General features: G+C 44.9%; 1 protein-coding gene across 1 annotated transcript in view; it reads left to right on the forward strand.

Moving 5' to 3' along the window:
- The window catches only part of slc25a13 (solute carrier family 25 member 13), a 470,724-nt gene that overhangs the window by 208,898 nt on the left and 245,323 nt on the right, over nt 1-16,503 (forward strand). The gene's annotated exons all lie outside the window — the stretch shown is intronic.

Raw genomic sequence — 16,503 nt, forward strand, 5'->3', positions numbered from 1 at the left:
CTCACCCCCAGCAGTAGGACCTGCAGAAAAGAGCTAGAGAACTGCCTATCTAAGTTAAATAGTCAAGGCAAAGCGCACTTCTCTGAAATACACATTCCTGACCCATCACCAGCAGACCCCAACCCACGGAGTATGTCAGCTTCATTAAAATTCTAATCTTTTAGCCCATGCTTTTGGTGGGACCTCATTGCGTACAACCTGGTTTCTGTATTTGCCTGCATGTAAACAAAGACTGCATTTCAGTATAATTCATTAATACTTTGGAACACCTGAATTAATGAAAAATATTATGCCTATGCAAGTTAGTTATTTTCTTATCTGCTATTGTACACAAGTTAAATTCTGTGTTGAATGTTTTTGTTGGATAAATTATATATTTTGATTTTGTCCAAAGCCGCTCCTTGTAATCTGGAATTCCATTTTATCCAAAATAATTTAGTAGTCACCTCTTCTCTGAATACAGTAAACCCAGCTTACAGCAGCTGGAAAAAGACTGGCATGAAAGTGGCTGAAATTCATGATCTTCTTTCCAATTTCTATGATGGTGTGCTTGATTTACAAGTAGCATAAGGTAATTTTGTCAATGGCCAAATTTTGCGGCATCGAGACACCTGAAACCGCATGCCATTTTTTCCGCATTTTTGCATGGCATTCGCTAAAAGCAGAAATAATGGCACTGTGAGGGAAATGACATCTGAGACCCGAGTGAACATAAATAAAAGCAAAGTAAAAACAAAATTGGGCTGTAACTTGTTTGTTGCACAACATATAAACTACTGCATGGTAGCACAGTGGTTAGCACTGATGCCTCAAAGTACCAGGAACCTGGGTTCAATTCCGACCTGTCTGTGGAGTTTTTACATTCTCCCTGTGTCAGTGTGGATTTCTTCTGTGTGCTCTGGTTTCCTCCCACAGTCCAAAATGTGCAGGTTAGGTGGACTGGCCATGCTAAATTGTCTCAAGTGTCCATGAAAATGTGTAGATTCGATTAAGGGGCTAATGGGATAGGGTGGGGAATGGGTTTAGTGTGGGGAGTGAGCTGGGATGAAGTGCTCTTTCGGAGGGTTGGTGCAGACTCGATGGGGCCGAATGGCCTCCTTCTGCACTGTTGGGATTCGATGATTCTATGATTACATTTTTAAAATCTCCAAAAGCAATACATCAAGGAATGAGACTTCACACTTATAAATTTTAGCTTTTAGTGCCAGAGCTGTTAATTGACAATAGTGAACATTTAATATGTTGTTAAAAGTATATGTGGAATTGAAATAATAAGACTTGTGGCAAGTGTAGTTCATATCTACACTTGCAAATGCAAATACAGGAACCTCATGCCTAGAGTGGGACTTTACCACATCCTGGTATCACTAGATACCTACAGTGTATATTTCTCACAGCCTGGAGCGGTAGGTATGTTTTTCTTCGCTCCACATTTTTAAAAAGCTTAATGATGCATTTCCTTTATTTGGCTTTCTCTTATCCACTTTTCTCATCTTGCCCATTCCTCACCCTTCTTGGTGTTCCCTTCTTCTGCTCCCATTCTCCTCCTCCTTGCTGACTTTCTCATCCCTTTCTTCTTCCATTCCTACACACCTCTTCCGGTCTTCCTCTACCAAACCCTTTTCAGCGCCCATTCTCTATTTCTCTTTCCCAAATCTCTTCTTCTATCCCACCCCCTTCTTCCCTGTCCCCTTCTCCCACTTTCCTGACCTAGTCTTGTTCTCCCTGATCCCCTCTTGAGATTTGTCCTCTTCTATCCCACCCCTGTCTCCTTTTCCCCCTACACTGTCCCTTTCTATTAATCTCCCCTGTCACCTTCAGCCCCCATCTTCTCCTTCATCCCCCACAATCAAGGACTGACTAGAATGCTGGGCAATAACTCCCACATGTTACATGGCACGCCTAACCAAGGGGATCTACTTGGGAGGCGTGAAGTGCTCACTTAATGACGATTGCCAATTCCAACTTGCAATAGCCTTCAGCCGCACGGCCAGAGGTCTCCACGATCAGTGGGAGTTATGGGTGGTCGGTGGGGCAGGTGGGCTGGGGTTGCCTCTGGAATGGGAACAAACGATCCAGGGGATGGCTAGGCGGGCCCGTGAGCGCTGAGACACCCATACCTACCCCCCTCCCAGCCAAGGCCATCCCCTAGTTTATAGTCAAGCACATGGCTGTTGGGTCTAGAGTTAAATGTAGGCTAGAAGAGGTAAGGATGGTAGATTTCCTTTTCAAAAGCGCATTATCAAACCAGATAGGTTTAGTTCTTTCCCTTTATTAATCCTGCTCATTTTATCCATTAACACTAATACATTTCCCTTTCATAAACCATGTTGACTTGGCTTGATTCTATTATGATTTTCTAAATGCCTCACTATTATTTCCTTTATAATGGATTGTAGCATTTTCCCAATGATGGATGCAAGGTTAACTGGCCTATAGTTTCTTGTTTTTTATCTTCTTCCTCTTCCTTTCTCTAATAGATGTAACATTTGCAGTTTTTCAATTTGCTGGGACCTTTCAGAATCTAGGAAATTTTGGAAGATTGCAACCAATGCAGCTATCATTGCTGCAGCCTCTTTTTTTGCACCCTTGGATTCAGGCCTTCAGACCCTAATCTTCATAACATTGTATGCCTTTTTTTCCCAATTTGATCCTTAATGTCCTTTGCTAGCCACGGATGGTTTATCATCCACGTGGAATCTTTCTTTTGCTATTAAACATAAATTTGTTGAGAGTTTTGAAAAGTTTCCTGAAGCATCTGCTATGCTTATCTACTGTCTTACCTTCTAATCTGTTTTCCCAATCTATCACAGTTGTCTCTGACTTCATACTGTCATGTGAATGTCACTTTAAGAAATGTTTGTCTTCTCAAGTGGCTGCAGTGATATCATTGCTTTTCTAATTGGAGGGCTGTGACCAGTGGTGTTCCGCAGGGATCAGTGCTGGGACCTTTGCTGTTCGTAGTATATATAAATGATTTGGAGGAAAATGTAACTGGTCTGATTAGTAAGTTTGCAGACGATACAAAGGTTGGTGGAATTGCGGAAAGCGATGAGGACTGTCAGAGGATACAGCAGGATTTAGATTGTTTGGAGACTTGGGCGGAGAGATGGCAGATGGACTTTAATCCGGACAAATGTGCAGTAATGCATTTTGGAAGGTCTAATGGAGGTAGGGAATATACAGTGAATGGTAGAACCTTCAAGAGTATTGAAAGTCAGAGAGATCTAGGTGTACAGGTCCACAGGTCACTGAAAGGGGCAACACAGGTGGAGAAGGTGGTCAAGAAGGCATATGGCATTGAGTATAAGAATTGGAAGGTCATGTTGCAGCTGTACAGAACCTTCGTTAGGCCACACTTGGAGTATAGTGTTCAATTCTGGTCGCCACACTACCAGAAGGATGTGGAGGCTTTAGAGAGGGTGCAGAAAAGATTTACCAGAATGTTGCCTGGTATGGAGGGCATTAGCTATGAGGAGCGGTTGAATAAACTCTGTTTGTTCTCAGTGGAACGACGGAGGTTGAGGGGCGACCTGATAGAGGTCTACAAAATTATGAGGGGCATAAACAGAGTGGATAGTCGGAGGCTTTTCCCCAGGGTATAGGGGTCAATTAGTAGGGGGCATAGGTTTAAGGTGAGAGGGGCAAGGTTTAGAGTAGATGTACGAGGCAAGTTTTTTACGCAGAGGGTAGTGGGTGCCTGGAACTCACTACCGGAGGAGGTAGTGGAAGCAGGGACGATAGTGACATTTAAGGGGCATCTTGACAAATACATGAATAGGATGGGAATAGAGGGATACGGACCCAGGAAGTGTAGAAGATTGTAGTTTAGTCGGGCAACATGGTCGGCACGGGCTTGGAGGGCCGAAGGGCCTGTTCCTGTGCTGTACATTTCTTTGTTCTTTGTGTGGATGGAGCTGGACTCTGCTCTGCTTTTTACTTTTGCTTTGAGCTGGAAGCTTTTTGGCTCTATGTTTTAGTTTCGCTTTCAGTTGGAGATCCACATTCAAACCAAGCAGATGTATATTGGTCTATCTCTCTGTAAGCAAGGTGTCACTTGATAATTTAAGAGTGATAACTGTTCTCTGTGGAGAATTCAAACGTGCTGTCTTTATTCAAAACTGTTTGGGCTTATGGATGTTTTTAGGAAAGTTACTAAGGGTTACTTATATTGTACTGCATCTTTTTAGGGGGTTATCAGAGTTGGTAGTTGATAAGATGTTTACTGTGTGTTTATAAAATGTTAACTGGATTCATAGAATAAACATAGTTTTTGTTTAAAAATACTTTTAGTTCTCTGTTGCATCACACCTGTAAAGTGGGCCCTTGTGCTCCCCATAACCAAAATCTATTAAAAGTTGTGGGTCAGGTGAACTCCATGATATACTTTGGTGTTCTCTGAACCCTGGCCCTTAATAATACCTATGTAATTGCCTTTATTAAAGCTTAAGACTAGTTTCAAAGCCAAATCTTTCATGCTCCAACTGAAAGTGAAGTCATCATTTATGATTAGTCTTCCATTGAGAATCCTTTACTGTGAGATCATTGATTAATTCTGTTTTCTTACACATTAATATATCTAAAATACCCTTTAACCTGTTCCCTGGTTGGTTCCACATTTATTCTTAAGGTTCCAAAATACAGTTTGATTACATCAAATAAACTCATTCTCAAGGCTAACTTTGCTAATAAGGTTTGTCCAATCTATATGCATATTAATATTAATGTTGCCCATGATTATTGCAGTACCTTTCTTACAAGCCCGTATTATTTCTTAATGAATGATTTGTCCTAGGATGTAGTTGCAGTTGGGGGTATATATACTTCTTCCCCTTGTTATTTTGTGTCCTCACCTAAGCCGATTCTATGGGTGGAATCTTCCATTCTGGGATCTATTTTCATTGGCGGGCATGGAAGTGAGAGTGTATCTTGCTGGTGGGTGGCACGATTGATCAGTTGTGATCCTGCACTGGTAAGCTCATTACCTATGCATCTGTGCCGAGCACACCAAATCTTATAACGGAATCAGCAAGAAATTGCAGTCCCAGCCATGACCTTATGGGGTGGAAGGCCCAGCCACCATATTTAAAGGATACACGGAGACTCTTCACTCGATGTAGGACAGGAACTTCATCCTAGCTGTCCTTTATGTCTCAGAGAAGAAAACTATGCAGCCCCACCGTTCAGCGATAGCTCCCTGGAGACTCTACTCCAGGCCATCCAGAAAAGGGAGGAGCTGCTATTTCCCTGAGATGGTGGCACAAAGCCCTCCATCTGAACATGGTGGCCTGGATGGAGGTCGCAGCAGAGATTAACACCATGGGGTGCAGCACAGATACGCCCAGTAGTGGAGGGAGCGGATGAATTATCTGCTGCGTTTCACAAGGTTAAGTGCACTATTTGCTCTCGCTGCAAACTGATACTTAGACTGCCTGATGCCCTTATAAGTGTGCGAGTGGTTAGGGATGTCAGACAGGAGCAGCAGTCGTCAGCTGATGGAATATTTGTACAGAATGTATGTCAGCAACGTCATGCTCTCCATCTTGCGTTTGTTACAGGACATCCTGCTTCTTAATCACTTAATGGGGAGGGCTCAGCAACTACCAAGTGCATGCATGCTCTTGAACTTCTCATGCAACTATTAGGATGACAATCAATGCTTCTGTCCTTCTCCAGGAGAATAATTTCCACAACAAGTGGATACCCTCCATCGTGTTGTGTGGCATTATCATCGTGCTAAATGGGATAGACTTCGAACAGATCTAGCAATTCAAGACTGGGCATCCATGAGGCACTGTGGGCCGTTAGCAGCAGCAGAATTGTATTCAACAACAATCTGCAACCACATGGCCTGGCATATCCCCCACTCTCATTACCACCAAGCCAGGGGATCAACCCTGGTTCAATGAAGAGTGCAGGAGAGCATGCCAGGGGCAACATCTGACATACCGAAAAATTAGGTATCAACCTGGTCAAGCTAGAACACAGGACTACTTATGTGCCAAACAGCATAGTCAGCAAGTAATAGAGCTAAGTGATTCCACAACCACGCATCAGATCTAAGCTCTGCAGTCCTGTCACATCCGGCTGTGAATGGTGGTGGACAATTGAGCAACTCGCTGGAGGAGGAGGCTCCACAAATATCCCCATCCTCAATGATGGAGGAGCCCGGCACCTATGTGCAAAAGACTAGGCTGAGGCGTTCGCAACGATCTTCAGCCAGAAGTGCCGAATGGATAATCCATCTTGGTCTGCTCCAGAGGTCCCCAGCATCACCAATATCAATCTTTAGCCAATACTATTCACTGTACGTGATATCAAGAAATGGCTGAAGGCACTGGATACTGCAAAAGAAATGGGCCCTGATAATATCCCGGCAATAGTACTTAAGACTTGTGCACCAGACCTTGCCGCACCCCTAGCCAAGCTGTTCCAGTTCAGCTGCAACACGGGCATCAACCCGGAAATGTGGAAAATTGCACAGATGTGTCCTGAACACAAGAAACAGGACAAATCCAATCCAGCCAATTACTGCCTATCAGTCGACTCTCCACCATCAGCAAAGTGATGGGAAGGAATCATCAACAGTGCTATCAAGTGGCACTTACTCTGCAATAACCTGCTCACGGATACTCAGTTTGGGTTCTGCCAGGGTCACTCAGCTTCTGACCTCATTACAGCTTTGGTGCAAACATGGAGAAAAGAGCTGAATGCCAGAGGTGAGGTGAGACTGACTGCCCTTGACATCAAGGCAACATTTGATTGAGTATGTATCAAGGAGCCCTAGCTAAACTGGAATCAATGGGAATCGGGGGGAAAATGCTCCGCTGGTTGGAGTCATACCTGGCAAAACAGTTGTGGTGGTTGGATGTCAATTATCTCAGCTCGAGGACATCACTGCAAGAGTTCCTCAGAGTAGAATCCTAGGCCCAACCATCTTCAGCTACCTCATCAATGACCTGCCTCCCATCATAAGATCAGAAGTGGGGATGTTTGCGGATGACTGCACAATGTTCAGCACCATTCACGACTCCTCAGATAATGAAGCAGTCCATGTCCAAATGCAGCAAACCATGGACAAGTGGCAAGTTACATTCGCACCACGCGAGTGCTAGGCAATGACCACCTTCTACAAGAGAGGATCTAATCATCACCTCTTGACATTCAATTGCACTACCATCGCTGAATCCCCCACAATCAACATCCTGGGGGTTATCATTGATCAGAAATTGAACAGGACTAGCCATATTAATACTTTGGCTACCAGGGCAGGTCAAAGGCTAGAATCCTACGGTGTGTAACTCACCTCCTGATCTCCCATAGCCTGTCCAACATCTACAAGGCACAAGTCAGGAGTGTAATGGAATGTGCTTCACTTGCCACAATGAGTGCAGCTCCAATAACACTCAAGAAGCTCGACACCATCCAGGACAAAGCAGCCCACTTGATTCTTCCTCCTTCCACAAACATTCAAACCCTCCACCACCGACGAACAGTGGCAGCTGTGCATACCATCTACAAGATGCACTGCAATAACTCACCAAGATTCCTTAGACAGCACCTTCCAAACACACGACCACTACCATCTAGAAGGTCAAGAGCAGCAGATACCTCCGAACCCTACCACCTGGAGGTTTCCCTCCAAGTCACTCACCACCCTGACTTGGAAATATATCGTCGTTCCTCACTGTTGCTGTGGCAAAATCCTGGAACTCCCTCCCTAACAGCACAGTGGGTGTACCTGCACCTCAAGGACTGCAGCGGTTCAAGAAGGCAACTCGCCACCCCCAGGACTCCGCTTATTAGCACAGTTTGGCACATGTAAAGAATCAAAGCACCAAAATACAAGAGCATGGATGTACTGTTGAGGCTGTATAAGACTCTGATCTGACCCTATTTGGACTTTTGTGACCAGTTTTGGGCCCCGAACCTAAGGAAGGATGTGCTGGCCTTGGAGGGGGTTGAGAGGAGGTTAACAAGAATGATCATATGCGGAGCAGTTGAGGACTCTTGGGTCTGTACTCGATGAAGTTTAGAGGATGAGGGGGGATCTCACTGAAACTTACAGGATACTGAGAGCCTTAGATAGAGTGAACATGGGAAGGATGTTTCCACTAGTAGGAGAAACTAGAACCTCAGGGCACAGCCTCAGACTGAAGGGTACGATCCTTTAAAACAGAGATGAGGAGGAATTTCTTCAGCCAGACGGTGGTGAATCTGGAACTCATTGCAGCAGAAGGCTGTGGAGTCCAAGTCACTGAGTGTCTTTAAGACCGAGATAAATAAGTTCTTGATTAATAAGGGGAGCAAGGGTTAAGGGGAGAAGGCAGGAGAAGGGGGATGAGAAACGTGTCAGCCATGATTGAATGGCGGAGCAGACTCGATGGGCCAAATGTCCTAATTCTGTTCCTATGTCTTATGGTCTTATGGTCACCAGCAGGATAGATGGTAACTAGTGCAATTTGGTCCAGATCTCATGAAGCGAAGTATGATGTCTATAACCAAAAAAGAGCAGGGGTCTTTCAGCCAGAAGAGGGTAAAAAAAGAGACTTTAAAGAAATATTTTTGCAGCTGATTTGAATCTGCTAGCTATCCATTGGCATGGACCTCTTTACTGCATCGTTTCCCTGCTATGGCCTCTACATGTGTTGATCTCCAAATTTCTTTCCCTGTCAGTCTGGCCTCGATAAAAGTTGAGACGGATTCGCACGTAAACAGAAGTTATTTATTTAGCTTGCAAGCTTGAATCATCTTACAGAAATGTAAGAGACATCCAGCCTCTTTCATTCCAGAAAACGACTGAACTAAAAGACAAAGGGATCTCTGCAAAATCAATTCAAATGGTATCAAGTTTCACATACTCGACGGACATAGGTCAGCCTATGTCCCTCCTGACCTGTTCGATCTATTCTGATTGGCTCACTTCCAATCCCTTTCTCTGGCCCCTATCAATGAAGCATCACTCTCTAGACACACCTCTTCCTGCTTTTTCCATGCGGTCTCAAATTCCTTTGTCCCTAACTGCAAGAATCAAAGTGGCTTATTTCTACATTACATTAACTAGTAACTCTAAAGTAACTATTTTATATCACATTCGTCATTCCCTCCTTTTATCATTCCATGATAACCGAACTATCCAATCTATAGCTACGGTTCCTCATCTAAAAAGATCCGTCGCTGCATTTCCAATTCCTGTCTTAGCCCCCCTTCATCTGCCTCACCCTCATGGATTTTAACAGTTAAATTTTTTTTTTCTCGGTGATTGGGGCGGTGATCTGATCTAGTGCACCCCGCATTCTACCCATCACACATTTAAGGATGGCCAGGCCCACAAAGATGCAGCCGATAGCTACCACTAGATACATGGCCATATTTATCAACCAGTCCTTCCATCCTCCAGATCCCCAGTTACCCCAAGAGTCAGGATCCTGCATCCCGTCCAAGTGATCCCATATGCGATCCATAAATTTAGTAATGTTAGCGGTCAAGTCCTGAACACCCATGATCCACTTGCCCTGTACTATGGCGCATACCCCACCCTCACGGGCCAGAAGATAGTCAAGAGCATACCGGTTCTGCATTGCAAACAACCGTAGCTGAGACAACTCCTTGGTTATTGCCCCGAGGGCTCCCAAGGTTTCATTTCCCAAGATGGTAAGGCCGCAAATAAAATAATTCCGATCACTAACAGCCAAGGAACCCCCCACACCTCCCAGTGTCAATACGCTCAGAATGCCCCACCCGGCTGAGTGGCCCCGGTTGGGTGCAAGAACCTGAGGTTTTTTCCAGTTCTCGCAAAATTCAGCAGAGACTGCCCGGTGTGCTAACTGATTATGCAGGTTCCACGCCGAAGGGCAGGGGACTGTGGTAGGGACTAGAGTCCCTATAGCAATTCGGCGGGGAAATGGGGTGACAAAACGTTGGTCGCCGTACCATTAAATAAAAAGTAGTATCCTTGTTCCGTGTGGAGACTAGCATCACAATCAGCATAATGGTTGCGTAAGGACCTCCCAGTAGCCCAGTTTATCCAATTTTGAAATGCCCATTCGGTCCGCCCAGCAATGCAGAAAGCCCTATTCCCAACAGTGATATGAGAGACATTCGCCCAGCCACAAAGGAGCTGGAGGCCAGCGTTCAATGGAACGCAAGTGATGTTGTAACAAACGCATTGGCCAGACGCCTGGGTGATATGGCACCTCCTGTCCGTACAGGTGGGAAACAGACATGTTATATTTGTGTCCACCTCTACCAGCAAACAGCCATATCCTTCACTGCTGAAGCAATTCTCGTACGACCGGGAATCCCTATTGGGAGTGAAGTGGCTAGGTATGTACGCCCTCCACCGTCGCAGCCTATCGTACTGTGAATGGGAATTATCCCGAGGGAGGGGAAGGCAAATAGCCGGTGGTGCTGAATCCGGATCGTAAGGAAGAGTGACGTGCTCGGGCAATGGCTCGGAACGCTGACAATGAACCACCGTTTGGGGAGTGCCCCAAAGCGGTGAAACAGAAAATAACCTAGACACCGCTGCGGGGTTTGGGTAGCAGACAACCCGTCCCTGGCCATACAGACGGTGGTAAATCTGGTAGAAGAGATTCATACTACCCGGGTTTTCCTCAGTTTGGCCTTTAATTAACTTAAGTGCATCTCCCGGTAACCTACGTTCTAGCTGTACTTCCCTTCTCACACGCCCCGTCCTCTCTCTAGTCCCTTTCTCTTTCTCATGGTCTCTTCCTACACTCTTCTGACAGCCTGATGTTACATTTATTGTACCACTTTTAACACATCCAAAATCAAATTTACATGTATTCCAAAAACAAGGCAATGTCCATATAATGTTCCCTTCCCATCGCCGGGGCCGGTGCAGCTGCTTCATGACTCCCGCATTCTCCTTAACTTTGATGACCTTCCATGAGTCGATACCATGTCCTCGTGTATGGGGGCAGTGAAGAACATCACCTTTGCATAGGTGATGTATCCTTGTAGATTGGTTGGGGCTACACAGATACATAATATTCCCCTTTTCCATGTCCATCGCCAATAACACGCCAAGCGAAGTGAGGCCAAATATCAGACAGACGATGCGTAGCCACTCCATCATGCTCCACACCTGTAAAATAGCACTGGAGAAGGGAGGCAGGTTAGTATCCGACCTTTTACAGTAGTGGAGATGGACTCAATTTACAGTGATGTAGGTGGACCCAAGCACTTCGCCCCTCCACTTTAACTGCTGTGGGGGTGGTAAGGAGAACTTGGAAGGGCCCGTCCCATCGCGGCTCCGACCCCTTCCTAGTCCAATTTTTGACCATGACATAACTACCGGGCTGGACTGAAAGTGAGCTAGGTACTGGGGCAATGGCTGGTGAGCCGCACGGACTGGGCCATGGAGTTCCTTGAGCACTTGCGTAAAGGCTAGAACATAGGTGGTCATTTCTTCAGTCATCTGATGAAACTGAACCCGTCTGGGAACCTGCAGGCTCCAAGGAATTCTCAGAGGCCTGCCATAAAGAATCTCGGCGGGAGAGAGCCGGGCTGGTCCCGCAGGTGTAACCCGCAGCTGGAAGAGGGCAACGGGGAGCAACTTAAGCCATGTCAGTCCCGTGTCTGCTCTTAATTTAGCCAATTTAGTTTTGAGGGTCTGATTGTGTCTCTCAACCACCCCGGCTGCCTGCGGTCTGTAAGCACAGTGTAACTGCTGGCGTATGCCCAACTGGGAGCAAAACTCCTTGTTAATTTGTCCAATAAAATGAGGCCCATTATCAGAACTTAACTGAGCTGGTATACCGTACCGGGGAATGATTTCCCTCATCAAGACTTTAACCACAGTAACAGCTTTACTATAGATAGTCGGATACGCCTCAACCCATCTGCTGAACACATTCACAATGACCAAAACATATTTATAACATTGACACCTTTCCAACTCAATGTAATCCATTTGGAGCGTCTCAAAGGGACCACTGGGCAACGGGGTTTGCCCCTTCCCACAAGGGATACCTTTTCCGGTGTTATATTGCTGAAAAATCAAACACCGATTACTGATACTTTGGGCCAACCCCTGCATTTTAGGGTGCCACCAAGTGTCCAGCAACAAATCACTAGTCCCTCGAGCCCCACAATGAGTTGCAAAGTGTACACATTCGATGACCCATAAAGCCAGTACATCAGACATACAAGTCTGATGTGCAGGCGTGGTCCATAAAGAGGAAACAGAATCATATGTACAACCTAACCGTTTCCACATTTGTTTATCACTCTCAGGAGCGTCCTCCTGTAACCTTATGACGTCTGGCATTGGCTTGTCAGAAGCAGACACATTCATAGTAGATCGTTTAGTCTGACTTAACATTTTAGGCACCATCACTTGCTGAATTTGTGCGGCTGTGCGCGCTGCACAATCTGCTCGTTCATTACCAACGTCAACTGGGGTTGTACCATTCGTGTGGGCAGCGCATTTAATAACGGAAATCTGCGCTGGCAGAAGGAGGGCCTGCAGTAGGTCATTAACTAAACCCCGGTGGGATATTTGACCACACATAATCATGTCAGGTTGTTCTGACGAAATGTCACTCAAATCGCCCCTTATTGTGGTAGTTTCCTGAATCAAGGCTAAACAGTCGTGGCCAGGTGCGTCTTCATGGACAGGGGGACCACTAAGAAAACAGGCTGGATTGATAGTGGTACAGTATTTAAATGTCAGACGTGGATTGTTCAAAAGGTATATCTCATACCTATTCTGACGAGCTGCGGTAAGATGCTGACCATTCGCCCCATATCCCTGGCATGGTACTGGTCATGGACCTGACGTGTAATATGAGGGCTTACCGAAGCTGACTGTGGCCATAAATGTGGTGATATTGTAACAAAATCGGCTGTACCTTCTTTTCCCTATTTGCTCTCTTTTTTTTTTTTAAACTTAAAAATGTTTGAAAATTCAAATTGAATTACTGCAACTTGCAAGCTTAGCTCTGATCTCAACTCAGAACTAAATTTACAATTTGCTTAACACAAACTTGTATAACATTTACAACTTAATTATTTCTTTATCTTAACAATTTTTCTTTTAACAAGTTTTTTTTCTGTTACATACACATAAGTATTAGCAAAATAAACTATCATAAGTATTAGCAAAATCAATTATCATCTCCAGATTGACACTTTTTAAAATGGTGTCCATGATCTTCTTTAAGTTTCTATTAATCTCCAGATAAAATGAGATAAACCTTATTTCAAGTAAGTAAAATTTAAGATTCTGGCAATTTCAATCAATTGCTTTCGAAAATAATAACTTTTATCAAAGAGGTGGAGAAACCCACTGGTTTCCTTTAATTAATTCAAAACGTAACTTTGCTGGTGTTCACTGACTCAAAGGAAAGGTATCCGATTACACTGCAGACTGGTGCTGTTATCTCAAGGCCTGAGTGAGAAGCACTGTCTGTTTTCAACTCCGCCTGCTGCTGTTAACCCTTTGAGAGACTTCTGCTTCAACCTCACAATCTCAACTAGACCTCGGAACTTTACAGTCCAAGGAGACAATTTTAGCTTAATCAACTATATATTTAAAACACTCACACATAGAGTTGAACCATCTTCAGATTTAAAAACAGTTATACTGGACTGAACCTTCATTAATTAAGTCACATCAGCCTCTGAACCCTGATAATAGACTGAACCTTTATTATTTAAGTCACATCAGCCTCTGAACCCTGATAATAGACTGAACCTTTATTATTTAAGTCACATCAGCCTCTGAACCCTGATAATAGACTGAACCTTTATTATTTAAAGTCCCATCAGCCCAAAACCCTAACCCAAGCCGAAACAACAATATGAAATCCCATCAATTAAAGTGCTAATCCCCAGACTGACCTGTGATTTCGTCGAGGCGGTCTTTCTGTGCCAACCGCGAGTGACCAGACTAATCAGACGATAAGAAGAGGGGAACAATCAATGCTGGTCGTTTTCCATTTCTACATTGAGGGCCCTTTGTTCCCGTCCTCCTGTTCATAATCAGTCTAATTCTGATTTCGCAGTTGGATCAGGATCGCCCAGAGAAATCCCGGGTTTCGGCACCAAATGTTGATCTCCAAATTTCTTTCCCTGTCAGTCTGGCCTCAATAAAAGTTGAGACGGATTCGCACGTAAACAGAAGTTATTTATTTAGCTTGCAAGCTTGAATCATCTTACAGAAATGTAAGAGACATCCAGCCTCCCTAAAAGACAAAGGGATCTCTGCAAAATCAATTCAAATGGTATCAAGTTTCACATACTCGACGGACATAGGTCAGCCTATGTCCCTCCTGACCTGTTCGATCTATTCTGATTGGCTCACTTCCAATCCCTTTCTCTGGCCCCTATCAATGAAGCATCACTCTCATAGACACACCTCTTCCTGCTTTTTCCATGCGGTCTCAAATTCCTTTGTCCCTAACTGCAAGAATCAAAGTGGCTTATTTCTACATTACATTAACTAGTAACTCTAAAGTAACTATTTTATATCACATTCGTCACATGTCCACTTGAGCACTCCAAACGTTTGAACATAATCTTTAGTAGACTTATTGGTGCTCAGTCACAGACCTGGTGGAAGCATGTGCAACTTTGTAGCCTTCCTCAGCATCATTCTGCGGGCGGCGAACTCCATCCATTATCCAGGATTTCTGGTGGCATCCCTGGTCCTCGAGGAGCTATTTTTGCAATTGCCGAGATCTTTCAAAAACCTGCGGCAACTAGGAGTGGATCAGACAGTGGGTGTCATGAGAGCTCTCTGGAAATCGAGAACAGGCATGCAGGATTTGCCTTCTGTGGTCATGTGTAGTATAAGGGTGTTTGGCAATGGTTAATGTGAAACTGGAATATGATTTCCACAGTATGATGTAGAGTGACACATAACAGTAGACAGGAGGCAGAGTTGTATGGAGAAGGTTGTGGAGAAGTCAGCATGACGTTAGCTCCTAGTTTGGGCGACACTTTGTATATATGTGAATAGTTATGTGTTTAACAAGTGTTCAACCGTAGAAGCATCTGAACTTCTCCGTGTGACCTACTGAGAAAATCCGTACAACAATTTGAGCTGCATGGTCAGATTTGAAACCTTTTCTGTTGATGAACATGACTAGCTGTTCCCAGGGAGCTTCCAAAGGCATTTGTGTGCAGTCATTTGTGCTCTGCACTTCAGGAAACCTAAGATTGCTGCAAATCCCAATTCCAATTACAGCCTGGTTTGCAAGGTCCTGGTGGAATTGGACAAATTGGTGAGCTCCTCTCCTGTACAAGGTATGTATCAGCTCCTGGATGCATTTGTGTGTCGCTGACTGGGAAATGCTGTACAGATCCTCAGTGAAGCACTGGAAGGAGCCACTGGCAAGTAAGTTTAATGTGACGGTGACCTTCAATGCTACTGGAATGGAATTTCCTTCAAGCCCTGTGGTCACCATGGCAAATGCTGGCAGATGTATGCAACCACATTCTGGGACATGAGGCTAATCCAGCATTGCCTGTATTTAGCATCTGTAATATAGCCGTGGTCAGGCCATTGTCATTGCAGTGGACCCTATTCACCAGCATCCTGACTTCTTGAGGTCCCTTTGGTTTTCGCTGCTTTGCCTGTCGCTCCTCCTAGCTGGTGCTTCTCCGGGCCCTGTGCTAACCTGAGACAGGCCCTCCTCTTCATCTGGATGAAAGCCAGTAGAAGGCAATGTTGCCTGGAGCCTGCATCATCCAGACCTCAGTGGATCTGTGAATTAAATAAAGTACTAAATATAGTGAGCATATCATTTACAGAGTTGCCTCCATCCCAGAGCCACCAAGCCAATAGTAATACCTGTACCTAGCCTCTGTCTAGACATGGCATTCCCATCCTACCCTTTGGAGCTGAAGGATCAGGGAAGAGTGTTCCTCGTGTTCAAAATTACTGCACATGGAGACATTGCTGTTGAGTGATGAAAGCCATGTGAGAACCCTCCTGCTGATACTGTTCAGTTTGCTTGCACTACCTTTAAGACTCTGTAAAGAGACTATTGCTTTGGCAGCGTGGAGAGACTATTGCTTTGGCAGCGTGAAAAGACGAGTGAGCCCTTGTCAGGTATAACCATTCATCTGACTGGATGAAGATTTGTGCCGTCCACCAGCCGTGTCTCTTGGAGGGATTCACCTCCCTGCTTCTGACAGCACCAAATGGCACAGAATGAATGGCAGCTTCATACCTTGCTGGGATCTTTCTTTAATGAGATCCATGAGTGAGACGCACCCATGTTGCCGTGTGGACTTCACCTTAGGGAGGAGAACACAACTGAGCCTGGTTGTCACCCAGTTGCCTCATCATTATTAGGGTGTCCCTTTATTCAGCCAATTGTGCTGATTTTGAACTCCACCCACCCAAAAAAATCCTGCTCCACTTCGAGGTTTCGCAGCTTTAGATCAAGTGTGTTCCATTGTTGTTACTTGAAAAATGGTGAGTGTTAATTTTCAGACTTGCTCCATTACCTTCTACCCTCTCCCGTC

The sequence above is a fragment of the Scyliorhinus torazame genome, chromosome 6, assembly GCF_047496885.1.
Source record: "Scyliorhinus torazame isolate Kashiwa2021f chromosome 6, sScyTor2.1, whole genome shotgun sequence".
In the NCBI taxonomy this organism is placed as follows: Eukaryota; Metazoa; Chordata; class Chondrichthyes; order Carcharhiniformes; family Scyliorhinidae; genus Scyliorhinus; species Scyliorhinus torazame.